The following is a 14,150-nucleotide window of genomic DNA, read 5'->3' as shown; positions in this document are numbered from 1 at the left end:
CGACAAACCATCCATATTTTTAAAAGGTGTTTTTGAAGACAGAAAATGTTTCGAGATAAACAATTTTTTTGCTGGTGTGGATCCAGATAGGCCCTATAAATTTCAATGGTTAAATTTTGGGTTGAAATTTTGCGCTGTTTGCAATGAAATTGCTCCACGAGGCAGCGAAGAGTTATTGCAAGCCTTTAAGACCCCGGCAGTAAATGAAGTTTGCATGAATGACTTGACCACACTGATAACCGCATACAAACAGGCACCTTCGAAGAACCTGAAAACCCAGATCTTGAGCATATATGCACCGCGCTATTCAGCGAGATCCTTAAAAAAATTCACGAGACCCTTGAAAAACTGAGCGATCGACAAATGAAGAAGGCAAGGGCTCATGGCAAAAATGTCGGAGCTGGCTTTAACCTCAACAAAATGCCACACCGCAGAGTCCGAATAGACTTGGTGAAAGTTGATAATTTTCTGTCTTTTGTAGACCAACCATTTTTTTATCAAGATGTGGGCTATGGAACAAGGACTTGACTCTGGGGATCATCTCGTCATGCCAAATGTCATCAGAATTGGTGGACGATCAACAATGATTGAACAGTATCTTAAACACTGTTGCGAGGAAGATTTCGACCCCCTTAGAAAACCAACGCTTTACAGAACTTTACAAGTAAGAGAGGCCTCTCAAAGGCGGTCCCTTCAAGGGCTAGACAACACTGCTGTAAGCGGAGCGTAAGGGTTCGAAGCAATGCACAAGATAGTAGAGGAATTGGAGGAGGGTTGGGCAACTGAAAAGTGGTGTGAAGAAGTTCGAAGAGCACTGAAGGATGCCAAGTGATACCTGAAGACAGAGTATGGGATGCACTGTCAAGAAGATGGTAGTCCTTGCCCCAACCATTGTATGTGTTTTTCTTTAAGTGATCGTCAAAACCCCGAGTTTCAAGGAAGTTGTACCTATGAACATCACGCAAGCTGTGATAGTTGCGAAAGTTTGAAATCCGTGATTCAAGCAATTGGAAAAGGAATTGAATCTCCTTCGATAACTTTTGACAACATAGAGAAGAAAGAGGACCTGAAACACGACCATGATGAAGCCAGAGAGGTGATTTTTCAGTGGAAGGCGCATATTATCAGGACTAAGAACCAGGAGAGAGCAAAACAGAATTTACTCACATCCCTCCAAAAAAAAGCCTCCCTTATTGTCAGGGACTGGGCCATGAAGTTCATCCAACTGAAATAGAGAAAAGCAGTCTGAGTGGTTCGGAAAGAGAGGAATAAATTGGCACGTTAGTCCATTTACTACCAGGAATGCAGAGGACAACGGCCTTGAGATTATGTCATATGTTCATCTATTCTAAAGCTGTGCCCAAGACTGGTATACAGTTTGCGCAATTCTGGAAAACCTTCTCGGCAACATCAGACAGATCAAGCCTTCCGTAAACGAGGTATTTTTGCGATCAGATGGCGCAGGCTGTTACCACAACAATAATCTAATTGCAGCTGCCTCTAACGTTGGTACAAGCGTTGGAATCAAGGTGATAATGTAAGTTGAAAATGCTTTTCAGATTAAAACACGAACACATTCTTCAAAGTTGCATGCGCCTTCCAAAAGCATGCGAACTCCTGGCTTGATCGACTTCAGAACTAAACTTTCATGCTGTTTCTGTTCATTATAGTAAGTGGTATTTCAGAGCCGACACAAAAAAATAGATCAAAATCTTTTGATAATATACTGCAGGAATGTAATTATCCTCTGGACCCTTGAAACATCGCATGCCGTCGAACCCCGGCTTAAAAGTAAATTAAAACGCATTTTTGTTAAACCGCAGTAGTTTACATATAATTGCTCTATGCAAAGTACAAGTAGCGAATGAATGCTTACCTTTCTCAAAGGACATCCTATATTTACCGTGTTGCCCTTTTGTTGCCTCTTCTTTAGAACCGTTATAAGTATAATTTGTTCATGATGAGCAGAATGTGCTGGTAGAGGCAGGAACATACACTGAGCTTACCTAGCAACATCTATAGGAGTATGACAGGTATTGATAGATCAGTTATTCTAACTGAGACACTTCCTTTTTTTATTCTAAAGGTATGATTTTTCTGAACCACAATCTGGCAAGGATGTTTGCGATCGGATCATCAGCCCAATGAAAGGGGCAATTCGTAGATACTGCAATGAAGGCCATAACATTTTGACAGCAGCTGACATGCATGAGGCATTGAAAATGAGATAAGTGAAGGGATCATCAGCTGCTGTTGGCGAGATTGATAGCGACAGAAAAGAAGTAAAAATTAAGCGCATCAATAATTTCAGCTTTTTTCACAATTTTGCTTATGAAAAGGATAGTATTCGTCTCTCAAAAGCCTATGGGGTCGGCTAGGGAAAATTAATACCATGGTCAGAGCTCATCCTTGAGAAGCATGGCCCTGTTGCGTTAGGGGAAGTTGGGAATCATGATTTCTTTGCCATAGCACCACGAGCCATAAAACAGAATCGCAATCACAGCCAAATTTCCAGCGATAATAAAGACATGCTGTTTCACTTCCCAGAACAAGGATGCTGCTCTGAGTTCACTTCTTCAGAAGAACTCCAAGATTATGTGTACCTCGGGGAGCACAGCAAGATAGAAGCTTCAGAGAGCCTTTACGACAGCCTCAGACGTGACTGGGCCATGAAATTTTCCTCCTTAACTCTTGAATCAAAGATAGCAACACTCGAAGTAACGGGCAAAGTTAAAAGTGAAGTGTGCAAGATGGGCTGGGCTCTTCAGAAAACGCGAGGCAGTGGAACAAGGTTCACGGAGAAAGTGAAAGAGTATCTTTCAAGCAGGTTTCAAACCGGTGAAAGAACAGGCAGAAAAGCCGATCCCGCGCAAGTTGCATCAGAAATGAGAGAGGCCAGATGGCGCAAGAAAATTCTTCAGAAGTGGGTAGCTAACGAAGAACCGGGTTCAAAACTACTTTTCGAGGCTTTCTGCTATGAAACGAAGAATAGCCGCAAAAGATTAAGAGCAGGATACAAACGACGAAGACGACGACGAAAGTCTCATCGAAGAAGAAAGCGGTTACCTTAAACACAGAGCAAGGACAAAAGAGATATTATTTACGAAAAATATTTGCGATTATGTTAACCACGACACGTTAAGGAAGTTTAAAGTCACCACGCTGAGGGAAATGTGAGCTTTTTTTAAAATCGCTTTCAAAGCCAGAGATTTAAAAGCCACCTTACTCAAGAAACTAAATGACATGGTGACAGAATGCACATGTTTCCAGGAAATTTAGGAAGGCTATTCCTGCAAGAATTCTTGCAGGGTGAAAACGTGTTGTTTTGTAAATAACTCCGAAACGAACATGTATTTTAACTTGTTTGTGTGTCCCTTTAAGTTACGCAGTACATCTACTATGACCAGAATGTCAAATTGTATTCTTTAATTTGATCTTCTCCACTCTGTCCGTGGTTTATGACCTGATTCAAGGGAAACGTCTTTCGATCGCTTTTGTATAATAAATAATTTACGTAGAAGATAAACAAGCGAAGTTTGAACGGTCAAAGACATATTATGGTCAATTTTCATAATTATGCAAATAAGCTTTGACATTTGCGTAATTGAGTAAACACATGGATTTGCGTTGTCTTCGAGTTGTTGGTGGATGAAAACTAGAGAGACACCCGCGGGTTTGAGGCAAGCAGTGACCTCATTGGTGTATAAACTATCCACTGATATGCTTTTTGAGCCCGATTTACAACTACATTTCGAGAATTATTTCCTATAAATTGATGAATTTTTCATATGCAAATTAAGGTCGAAGGGAAGGTTCTCTTCTGATCATGCTGGTATGAATAGGATTTCAAGTGAAGTTTTCATATTTTGTCTGTGGACTGACTGAATATATCTTGCAATTTTTAGCAAGAGAGAATTCCGTGAGCTACATTATTGTAGTCGCAGCACCCTCGACAAAAGTTGTGAAAATGACACTTTCGATCGCGGTCTACACAGGGGGTCTAGCCAAAAATCACTTTTGGCTTGTGGCGACGCGAAAAAAGAGAATTAGAGAACAACCAAACTATTTTCGAAATATGTGTCCTAAACCCTTTTCATGGGCAAAAAAATAAAGGAAAACTTTTCTTGGACGGGAAGTCGAGAGGACCGCTCTTAGCGAGAGCGGCACTTAAGACTTTTGGATGGAATAATACGAAATTCATGATTATGACTTTTATTTTCAGCTCGATATAATTATTGAAATAAGTCCATGGTTCCTTTTTTATCTTTATGCTATATTGGTCTAAAGAAGCCTTTTTTTCTATTTTTTTCAGATGCAAACTAGAACGTTATATTCGAGTATGTTTTTTAAAGATGTGATTTGTCATTTAACGGACTATTGTATGGCTTGGTTTCCATTAGTTGATTTAAGTTCATGCGAAGTTATGGGAGATTTCAATTACAGACACATCCCCCCCGTACATATCATGTTGTACATTTACGCTACGAAATCAGATTACGTCGATTACAATCTTTGATACAAAGAAACGCCGAGTTCCATGATAAACACTTTTTTAATAAGATGGGTGACACCGTATGATGAAGAAATACGTGTAATTACTGGCAATATTTTTCTTCAAAGAATGATGAGATATTCATAATTTTTTTTCTCTATCTTTTTCAGAGAAAGTACTTCGAATTAAAATCGTTATCCTCATATGATTCTTGTGAAATGTGCTGTGACAGGAAGAGAAGTGTATAAAAAAATCTGTAGTAAGTAATTTCACGTGAAAACATAACGTTTGAAAGTAGACCATAGTGCACTTTCTTTTCGCGGTGGAGTTATGATGACAACGTGTTTTGGACTTATCATCCTCATATTTATATCTATTACATACCTTGGAAACCTGATGTTAACAGTAATGTTGAAACTATCACGCATGACTTTTATTTTTTTAAAATTTTTGAAACTTAGTTTTTTACTTTTCAGTGTAATGAGAGAGATCACAGAAGTCTGTTATCATTTTTTTATAACCTCTTGGTTTCACTTACAAATATGAGTCATTTTTTAATTATAATTACAGGTAATAAAATTTTTTGGATATTGCCGAACATTTTATCTATTTCTTTGATCCAAATGCATGGTTTTCGTTGTATGAATCTCAATCACCTACTTACTTTATTTGCTACAATACAACCAGTCCTCTTTCTCTCGGTACAGTCTTAGGAATTGAATTTGATTAACTAAATTCTTCTCTTTGATTTTTTTCAGTTCAATTTCAGATTTGAAGCAAGAGGTTTACGTACTATTTTACAACAAATTCTTGATCATCTCGATACGCTATTCGATATTCAGGATATGCGAACATCGCTCACAATTCATTTGTATTTGAATAGACCTCCATATGATCTTCAATTAGATTTAGGTATCGTAGAAAGAAACATCAAAAGACTTTTATATCATTTTCTTCCAATCCCTTTGTATGATTTATTTGAATTTTTTTTTCCATTCAAGTTCATTTTAATGCATGTAATCCATATCATGTAGAAAGAGTTGAAATCATTGAGTACACGTAGTTATCTAATTTTTGTTTTTTCAGTTCGATTTCAGAACCAATTTGGAAGAAATACGTGATTTTCTCGTAACAATCCGGATTTACTTTCAGTTACCAGATTATGAAAACAACATATATGATACTCAATTATGCAACTCTGTAAGATTACTTATATACGAGCAAGGTCCTCGTATTTCATGGCAAAAGATGGCTTCCATTAGAGATAATTATCAAAAGGTTGTAGAGTTTTTATTACTTACAGGATTTTACGATTTGTTCCGACAAATGAAAATTCAACTTTACTATAATGAACCTCGCTTCAATCCATTTTTTACATTTATTTTTCATGTTGTAAAAGTTGAAGCGGAAGGTTTCATGTTTTACGACTCTGCTGAAGAATGTTATAGGGCATATGGCCTTTTGTAACTTGTAAAAAAAACAACCAAAACACGTCTTTATCATTGAATAAACTTTTTTATTGAGATAACAATTGTGTCAGTGGTACTTAAGCAAAATTCATTTTAGAAATCAAACTATTCAAAGTCGTCTTTTTACTCAAAAAAGTCCTTCTTTGGCCTTTGTATTGCGTTTTTTTGGTCCCTTCTTCATTTTGAACGACTTCTTCGTGGGATTTTTACCTTCCGTTTTCATCACTCTCTTCTTTCGAGATGCTTTTCGAGCCTTTTTTTTTTAATCGGTTCTTCAATTCTTTCACCTTCTTCACAAATGCTTAAGAACTTTCTGAAGCACCCCCTTCAAATGGAAGAATATCAGTATTGGTTTTACCCAATCAGCCACTCTATCCATCGGTGAATATGTCAATACCTTCTTGACAGGTGAAAACGACACGCGATTTGCCATTGTTATAACTACTAAAAATGACACGATGACAATATCTTTTATATATTTCTTCCTATAAATTCACCAATCACACCATTTTTCCCATTCATTTTCTAAAAAAATGGACCAGAACAAAAAAACAACCTTCCAGAAACTCGACTCTCTCGTTGAAGAAACAAGACAAATCATACAAGATACCATGATTCTCTTTGAACGCGTGGAAAATAGTGCACAACTTGTAAATGAAATGAAGAAAAACATTACAAAATGGACGACCTCATTTAATCAACTCAACAAAATGATGGTAAACTACACCAACATCCTACAACAAAGAGCAAATCAAGTGCAAGAGCAACTAAACTGTAACAAACATGTAAAGGAATAATGTCATTTACCCGCAAGAAACAAGATTTTTTTATGTAAAAACAGCAAGATTTTATCAGAAAGCAAACAAATGTTATTAAAAATTCATTTTTGTTATATTAACGTCTTCTATTGTATCCTTTTACAACGTCCGAAACACCTTTAAATGCTTGTTTCACCCAAATTCGTCCCAAAGCAGCAAAAGAAGGTTCAGGTCCGGATAAAAACATGCTTGCGCCCTCTGCTATTTTATCCCGTAAAGATGGTCCTTTATGCATTATTCTACGAACGGTACTCAAAGAAGCTCCGCCCTTTTGTGTTCGCTTTCTTCTTCGTCTTCTTCTTCGTCTACCAGGCATTCTTATTATCCAATGAAAATAATTTACCTTTTACCTCCTTTTTTATACACTTTTTCACTCAAACTAGTGCTCAGGCGCCTTCGCGGTTTTAAAGATGGCGGATAGAATGGAATGTGGAAATCTGGATATCTGATTGGTTAATCCGAATCACGTGTGCTAGATACTTCATTCTGATTGGCTCTCCGCTTTACCGGCCCGTTATACCACTGAGGATACTGGCATTTATTATATACTCAACAAAATATCGCGTTTCTGATTGGTCAATGAGGAATGCATAAATAGGTTATAGAGTGCAATAGAGGTTATAGAGTGCAATACGGAGAAGTTGCCATGGAAACACCGGGGAAGCGCCAAATTTGAACACCAAATTATTTTCTGAAAAAACTTTCAATAACTTCACGCTTGATTTACCTGTCACAACATTACATTTTTGATTGGTTCAAATAAAACATGTTAGCATTTTGGAACCCATTGAAGTGTTTTTTGTAGTACGTAAGGCGTGCAGAGTAGCGCGATGGAGTAATTTTGTCGAGAATATAATAAATAAAAAATCGTATGAACCTGCTCGTGCATTTCGTGATGTTTTGAAAGTTCTCAAATTGCACTCGCCTACGGCTCGTGCAATTTTGAGAACTTTCAAAACATCACTCGTGCCCATAAATCACGAAATGCACTCGCGTTCATACGATTTCCTATACTTACGAACCCGAAGGTCTGAATCTCACAGCAAGTTGTGCACGATATTTGAGGCATATCGTGAAATCGCGGCCTTCGTAATAAGCCAATACACGCTAGAATAAGCTTCTTCTCGGACGAAACGCATCTTTGGGATACATTGACGTCTCTCAAATGTTTTTTTTTATGTTGTACACCCACGAATTTAGAGGTATCAGCTGTTGCCATCCCTGGCCAGCGCGAGAAAAACAACATTTGGTTCTGCAGTTAGTTGCAAATGAACAAGACAGCTGTGCCATCTTGAATCTATCAATTCGAGTGGTAGGTTGAATTGAAGGCTTTTTAGACACTCGATTTCTTATATGGCATCACTATGAAGACGTAATACAACTGATACACATACACTACATAGGATTAACGATGTCTGTTAAGCTGTTGCGGGAGGAAGGAAAATATTAACGGAAGTGTCAACTCTTTAAGAGTTTCAGAGATCTTATCTTCGGCTGTCACAAAAAATTGACCCCCTCTTAAATTTGTATAGGTAATCACATGATTTCGAGTGCAATTTGGACATCGCCCTACAGTAGAATAATTTTCCAATTAACAATGTGTGGCGAGCGCGAGGAACGCGCATTTTTTTCATTATTGTGATCAAAGCCCAATGATGTACCTAAATTGGTACTTACGGTATCAAACCATTGATTATGACAGGGTGAGCTTAATTTTTCTGTCGAGGTCGACGTGACTTAACATTAAAAGCGTTTTTGAAGGAACAAACTAGTGAGCATCACTGCTCGAACTGAGAAAGTAAAAACTTGTATTTATCTCCCACGCGTTTTGTCTGACAATAGTAGACTTCATCAAGGAGTTTAACAAGCAGGGTAAATAAGCTTGCTCATATACAAATGGTAAATAAGTTGTCTCTTTACTATTGAAGCCAGTGGATAGAATTCGCCAAGTGCGCCTACGGTGGTATACATGCGTGACACTTTTCGGACGTTACATGTACGAGTACGTGACCCATTTGACGGTCACAGATTTAGTGTAAATATTTGCCCCGTCAACATCACGTAACGTCTCTAGTTGACAGAGGTTTTAGAACGCTTCATTACATGGATTTGTCTTCTGCGGGTAGAAGGCTTAAAGCGAATTTCTCGGGCGTAATTTCCTTTGATTTCTCAATTGATGGTGTCGCAAACGCAGTTTTTGGGAGTCACGAAACAAAAAAACTTCTCAAGACCTAGTTTCATGTTCTAATGGAAATAGATAGCAAATAAAAACACATTATCTTGAGAAATAAAGTTATAAATAACAGGGGTTCTCTGAAACAAATAGTGATAGAAGAGGTTTCAGTTCTGCTCAATATTGACATTTCATAGCCTACTTCCAAATCTGAGGGAACGCACTGAGGGAGCAAAATAAACATACATGTGTGATAATGCAAGGAAGAGAATAAATATACAAATAAAGAAAAAAGAGAAAACATAGGAAGCCGTGTTGCAGCGTGCAGATATCTTTTGAGCCAAACCTACTCAGCCTAAGCCCGATATCATGCAAAGAAACTCGAAAGAGTGCTGTATATGAACTGGCTCGCACGTGCACGCAGGAAAAGCCATAACAATCAGCGAAAATAATAGCAAATGCAGATGATATTTGCAGTCAAAAGACAGGCAAATAAGATAACAGAAGGATTAAGAACTTTCCAGAAGTGTCTTCTTGAAAAAAAAAAAAGATACACAATTTTTACTTCTCATGAAAGGTCACGCAGTCACGCTACAAATACTATTTCTACGTGGAAAGTGGAAAAAACATTTTCCAGTCTTATTTCCTGGAAACATGGCGCAGCTAATTGATTTTGTGGGGCTATTCATACTTCCTATCAAATTAGGGGGGCAGAGTTTCCCCGTCATCCGCGGTCTGGAAAAGCCGAAGTTGTTACACACGGGAACGAGCACGCGACATGCGACTTTAAAATCTACTCTCCTGTCACAGTTTCCTTATTGTGAACTGTGCGATAATGATAAACATTAAAATTATAGCCTAATGAATGTTATGTTTTGTTCTGTACAAGAGCCCTATTTCCTGATTTTCGGATGTCTTCAAGTACTAAACGACAGAAGAGAGAAACGCTACGATTTTCCCATCGATTTTTCGCCTAATGCACCTCTCTAAACGTGAAATTTTCCATTCCTACAAAAAATCTCGAAAGTTTTTCACATTTTTTACCTTTCTTGATCAATCCTCTTGTATAAAGAGCTAAAAAATGTAGGTTTATTTGGTCAAGCGCCACCTAGAGCAAGAACTGCGTGACAGGTGTAGTTGAGAGAAACTTGTCACAGTCGCAGATTTTACTGAAGGCATCCAAGACAAAAATACGGTAGTGCCCAAAGATCCCAAGAGGGAGTTACCCAATACATTCACATAATGGTTTCCCACATATCCCATGGTTTTTCCAAATGTACCAAGTAGTAAAAACATTTACAGGGCAAGGGGTTGAAAGGATCATTGATGTTGCAGGGTCCACTGTTTTCTGGAAATTCAACAATTGGGACTCTGTTGGAGATGTTCTTTGTCAAGAGTCATGCTAATGGCACTTAAGAAAAAGGGAACGGGAGCTCAGATCCTATCAGAAACACAAAATAGAGTACTGGGCGGAGAATATATTCCAAAAGAGAAAAGAATGTACCCCCTGAAATTACTACTCCACCTCTATCTAATCTGCAGAGTGGTTAAAGTGCTGTTGCATCTCAAACTCATTCTGTTGTGCCTTTGAGCTCAATTGACTTTACAAAAATGACAGTTCCTCAGCTTAAAGAAGAATTAAAGGAAAGAGGAATCAAAGGCATTGCTAGGAAAACAAAACATTAGCTTGTAAGATTATTGAAGAGCATTACAAACAAAGAAAACCAGTCAACCTCTATTTAAAAAGAAATAACATTGTCATTAGATGCAAATTGTAAAAGTGGTATAGCATATAGCATTTGGCCTGCTGCAGTTGTAATAGCTGTACCTGTTGTAATGATGGCCTGTTAATTAATACCCAGATAAGTGCAGATAAACTCAACAGGTTTATTTAATCTACACCAGCGCCATGTTACAGTACCATGATTCTTTTCGCACCGATAACTCTATATAAAAGTGATGAAATGTCTAAACACTACACCCGTCCCACTTTATAAGATAGTCAATCTGAGAAATCAAAATTATTCATTTTACTACAAAACTCAAACGTTCTTTAAATATCAGATCACAATTTCTCTTCTGATGTAAGCTTATTAAGCTCCTTGAGCTCCGGAAATATAACAGAAGTTTTATGAACTTTGAGATCCAGTGATCGCCTCGAAATAACTCATTCAACTCTAACCCTTTAACTCCCAAGATCTTATTAGTAATTCTCCTTACTGTCTGCCATACAGTTCTTGAGATGTTAGTTTTGAGAATTTGGTATTGGATCAATTAATAATCTTCTAACTGATATTTTTCTTTATTCTCGTCACTTGTGTGCTTTATATTGTATTGATATTGTAAGGAGAAATTCTGTCTTGGTCACTTATGGGAGTTAAAGGTTTAAAACATACTCCCCGACTGTTAGCTTTTCATCTCCTTTCCATCAGCTTTAAAAAGTCACTTGTGACTTGTGACAATTGCTTGAAATAACCACTTAGGGGCCTTTTTTCTCTGTTGCTCTGCCATTTAAGAGCTAGCAAAAATACATGCCCGTCTTGTTAACCACTGATAAAATCCATGCCTGTTATGGTGATCACTGACAACACATGCATCAGCAATATTAACTGCTGACTTATGAAATTGTTTGTCATGCCAATTGCTGGCAGGTGCCCAAAAATGAAAATTTTGATTTAAGTCAGCACATGTAGAAAGAAGTGCATCAACAACAAGTCCTTTAAAATAGCTTCATGCAACTCACACATAAAATCTTCTCCTGACCATTTTTTTTTTGAGTACTTGGTTATGAGGGTAGCCACATTGTTACACTGTGCGTGTTTGAATCCTAATGGGAACATTCAATTTCATGTTATTTTTTTGCTTCATCTCATTCTTGTGACAAAATGAAAATACCTATCTGTCTAATCTTGTATACATATCATTTGATTTGAGGAAAAAAGTGAGCACTAAATATATGGAAGGAATTTCAGCAGACTTTCAGCTGTGCCTCAATTTTTAACAGTGTGCTGGGCTGAACTAATTAGTCACAAGCAAAACTCACAACAATCAAACGCTTTCTTCAAATTAGAGCTTTAACATCAAGCTACTTCAAAAAGAAATACTTTTTTGTTTCTGCTGCTCTGTTTTTTTTACCATGGATCTCCTCTAACATGTAACAAGCTTTAACTCTTGTCATTGACGTGTACTTCCAAAATCTGCCATCATTTCAATAATTGCTATATGTGAATGACCCAACACCAAGTTTAGTTACAATCCACTGAATTTCGTGAAGGGGAAAATGGAAAACTTTGCTTTTTTCACCAAAATATAGCTTCAATCTAACCTAAAGAGAGTGTATTGGCAAAACTTTATATCTATACTGCATCTGCTTCCCTATTGTGTTCATTTCATGTATTTTTTTGGTAATCTTAAATAAGATAGACTTACATGTATCAACAATAAAATCAAGGCAACCCCATGTGTTCCTCATAATGGTTAACAAGCTGGGAAGCACTGCTCAGTCCCTCCTGGCAAATCCAGCAAGTAAATGATTCATCATAATCTGAAGAATATGACTGCTGTCCAGAGTGCAATTTTTCATGTCTTTGTAGTGTTCCCTTATGAGTAAACCACTTATCACAAGCTTTGCACTGGAATGGCTTTTCTCCAGTGTGGGATCTTTCATGTCTCTGCTGATCTTGTTTCCTAGTAAACCGCTTGTCACAAGTTTTGCACTGGTATGGTTTCTCTCCAGTGTGGGATCTTACATGCACTTGTAGATCTCCTTTACGAGTAAACTGCTTATTACATGTTTTGCATTAGTATGGCTTTTCTTCAGTGTGGGATGTTTCATGTCTTTGCAGATCTTGTTTCCTAGTAAACCGCTTGTCACAGCTTTTGCACTGGTATGGCTTCTCTCCAGTGTGAGATCTTTCATGTACTTGTAGATTTCCTTTACGAGTAAACCACTTATTACATGTTTTGCACTGGTATGGCTTCTCTCCAGTGTGGGATCTTTCATGTACTGTTACATGACCCTTTTGTGCAAACCACTTATCACAAGTTTTGCACTGGAAGGGCTTCTCTCCAGAGTGGGATCTTCCATGTCTTTGCAGATCTTGTTTCCTAGCAAACTGCTTGTCACAGGCTTTGCAATGGTATAGCTTCTCTCCAGTGTGAGACCTAATATGAAGTTTAAGACTGCTTTTCTGTGCAAAGCATTTATCGCAAGTTTTGCACTGGAAGGGCTTCTCTCCATTGTGGGATCTTTCATGTCTTTGCAGATCTTGTTTCCTAGTAAACTGCTTGTCACAAGTTTTGCAATAGTATGGCTTCTCTCCAGCATGAGACCTGTTATGAGCTTGTAGATTTCTTTTCTGAGTAAACCACTTGTCACAAGTTTTACAATGGTATGGCTTATCTCCAGTGTGGAATCTTTCATGACTTTGCAGATCTTGTTTCCTTGTAAACCGCTTGTCACAAGTTTTGCAATGGTATGGCTTCTCTCCAGTGTGAGACCTACTATGAACCTGTAGACTTCTTTCCTGAGTAAACCGCTTGTTACAAGTTTTGCAATGGTATGGCTTCTCTCCAGTGTGGGATCTCTCGTGGACTTCTAGATCTCTTTTTTTATCAAAGCACTTGTCACAGGTTTTGCACTGGTATGGCTTTCCTCTAGTGTGTGATCTCTCATGTCTTTTTAGATTTCCTTTTCTCGCAAAACACTGGTCACAATTTTTGCACTGATATGGCTTTTCTCCAGTAGTGGATGTTTTTCTTTTGGCCATGGAAGCATAAATTAGAAACAGTCCTTGAAAGAAAAAGTGTTAGAAAATGTTAAAAGCAAAAAAAAGAAAAAAAAAAGATTCACTAAACCAATTAGGCATATTGACAGGGTTTCAGAAGGAATATATTAAGTTTGAATAAACAAAGAAATTGGATGGTGAGTTGGGTAAAAATATTTCAAACAGTAATACTCTTCCAGGAAAAGAAGTTTTATGAATGACAATTGCCACTAATAACAGAATTCACAGACAGTGCAGTTGTTGGCCAAAGCCCTGAAAGAAAAACCTTCACACGAGTAAGGACCTACAAAGAGAAGTGCATTTCCAACAAGTCCCTTTACATAGCTTCACACAACCAGTTCACACAATCTACATGTTGTCCCTGTGATTTTAAACTTTAATCTATTGTTGTCACTGTATGAACAATTTTTT

General features: G+C 37.7%; 1 pseudogene; it reads right to left on the bottom strand.

Annotated features, from left to right (window-relative positions):
- Positions 1 to 12,398: 12,398 nt before the first annotated feature.
- LOC131770235 (zinc finger protein 14-like) lies at positions 12,399 to 13,721 on the bottom strand (annotated as a pseudogene).
- Positions 13,722 to 14,150: the final 429 nt, after the last annotated feature.

This window comes from Pocillopora verrucosa, chromosome 10 (assembly GCF_036669915.1).
Source record: "Pocillopora verrucosa isolate sample1 chromosome 10, ASM3666991v2, whole genome shotgun sequence".
NCBI lineage: Eukaryota > Metazoa > Cnidaria > Anthozoa > Scleractinia > Pocilloporidae > Pocillopora > Pocillopora verrucosa.
This window is presented reverse-complemented; position numbering and strand designations above follow the sequence as displayed.